Source organism: Colias croceus, chromosome 8 (genome assembly GCF_905220415.1).
Source record: "Colias croceus chromosome 8, ilColCroc2.1".
In the NCBI taxonomy this organism is placed as follows: domain Eukaryota; kingdom Metazoa; phylum Arthropoda; class Insecta; order Lepidoptera; family Pieridae; genus Colias; species Colias croceus.
Window position 1 is genome coordinate 1,383,313 of NC_059544.1, and position 2,677 is coordinate 1,385,989.

Below are 2,677 nucleotides of genomic sequence, written 5' to 3' on the forward strand. Positions count from 1 at the left end.
CAAACTGGGTACTTGAAATATATAAATCTGTAGAAATATCCAGGGCAACAAAAAAAAATTGTTTTTTTGTTGAGCTGTGTAATTTTAGTGCTAGCGTTGAAAAAATATTTTTTACATACCTAATATATTATATTTCAAAATTTTCTACTATTCAATAACTAAAAACTAATTAGGCTAAACATATATTATTATCTTAATAAACAGTGCCTAAAAATAACTTGAAAGTATACTCTATACTTTAAAATTAATCAGAGCATTTCTAATCTAACGTGACATGGCTGTATACTTGCTGTATATAATAATTTTTCATAATGACTCGAGATCAGTGTTGGGACAGCGGTGTAAATCACCCTGCGTACCCAAATTTTTTATAACCTAAGCGTGCCTTAAAGATAAAAGAGTTATTAATTACGTTTGCGTCCTCCGGCGTTTGTTTTAAGGATTTAGATCAGAGATGCCAAAACTGTTTTTTTTTTTTTGTACAATTTGGACTTCTCATATTAATTATTTGTACCTATAGTTGGATCTCGTGTTAATACATTTACTATCGAAGCTCGTAAATATAGTTAGGTAATTAAGGTACTGCTCGTAAGATACAAAAAAGACGTGTGGGACTCGGGGACTGCCGCGGTAAAGCTATTGCATGCTATGCCTTCAAGCCACACCTCCGCCCGTCGGAGTGGGGAGCGTGAGGTTTTTTCGTTACGGAATTTGTCTATTCGGTCCCCGCGCTCAAGGCCCGCGATAGAAGCTATGCAATAGCTTAAAAACTCATCTACTTTCTGTATTTTGGTCCATCCGAACAACTTTGGGAATCACTGATTTAGAATAACCATAGGAAGCAATATAGGTGTAACTATAATAACGATTTTTTTAAGCTATTGCATAGCTTCTATTGCGGGCCTTAAGCGCGGGAACCAAATCGAGAAATTCCGTAACGAAAAAACCTCACGCTCCCCAGTCCGACGGGCGGAGGTGTGGCTTGAAGGCATAGCTTTACCGCGGCAGTCCCCGAGTGCCACACCGCACACGTCGTTTTTTTATACATTTTGGACTTTCCATATTAAATAGACTAAAATAATGGGTATTAGAAAACGATATTATATTCACGCCAAACACCTTCAGTGTCTTTATTATAAGGCTTTTATATCACGATGGACAGATCAAATTATACCTATTCAAAATATACTAAGAAAATATATAACACTACATATTCAAACTACCTACTTACTTACTATAAGTAGGTACTTGCTAAAGGCATGGCTAAAGGTTCATCCGATTTACAGCAATTACATAGTAGGTACGTAACATCCTCACCACGTCCTCACCACTATTTATCACCCCTAACCAGAATTCCCACATCAATAAAGAACCCTTTTAACATTAAATTGACAAGCCTTAAATTCATAGTCGGATGAAATATAATGGCGACGGAGCAGGCCATTATGTCAGTTTGCTGTAAACCACAATGTTGGTACATTTCACATCAGCTGTGTCTGAGAATGATAGATTTATTTCATGCTGTTTACACTGGTTTGCTGGACTTAAATCCTTGTACCAACGATACTTGGATTTTAATATTTAAAAAAATTAAATGGCGCTTAGTTATATGTAAAAATAATTAAATTTTACAAATTAAAAGAAGCAGATTTAACTCAAACTCAAACATTTATTTATTTAATTAGACTTCTTCTAGAAGAACTTTTGAATCATCTTTACATAATATTTTTAACATTTACCACCGATTCGGAAAGCAGTACTTACCTATCTATGGAGATAGCAACCGACGAGAAACTCCATAGTTGCTCCATAATTAAAATGTAGTCCTCTGTAGTAAATCGGAAATTTTTCTTATTACAATTTTACTTAAAGTAATAAGTAAGTAAGTACTTAAAGTATTAAGTAGTTAAGTATACTTATTTTCCTGAATTTTCTAAAAGATATCCGCAAAATGGACGCGAGCAGGCGAAATGACCCTAGTTAGTATATGAGAAATAATTATATTTCCAATATCTAGTGTAATTTTTCAATTACCTAACACAAAGAAAACAATAATTACAACAAGACAAATGAAGCGAGAAACTAATCTCAAGAGTTTAAGTAAATATCGGATGTTGAATCGTGAGATTAAGTTTGTATTGCTATCTCTACTTACAGCATCGCTACCAAGCCAAGTTACATAGTACCTATCTAGATATAAAATACTAAATATTTCGTAAGACGTCATGGTACGTTCAGACGCGTGGCAAGCAGCCTGGCAAGCATGAAGCGGCCCGTGCGCTTACACTATCAGTTACCACAGAGCAAACTGTGTACGCTACCTACGGTCATCGCATCGCATCGGTACAAAGAAACAAACACGGGCGCATCCCGCGCATGCACAAACTACATGTTTCCATGCTTGTGGCTTGTGTTCGTGCATGTGCTCGTTGAAAGTTGAACGCAAGCGCCTGCCTCCCTAGACAAGTGGCTTTCTATTAGCGTAACGTTCGATAGAATAGGTAGATTATGAATGTATGAGATTGACGTAAGCTGTCGATACATTTATCTACAGCTTATGTCAATCTCATATATTCATAATCTATTCTATCAAACGTTACGCTAAACGAAAGCCACTTGTCTAACCCCTCTGAACCCACCATCGTAATAAGGTGTATTAGCCATTGGGTTATTCGGC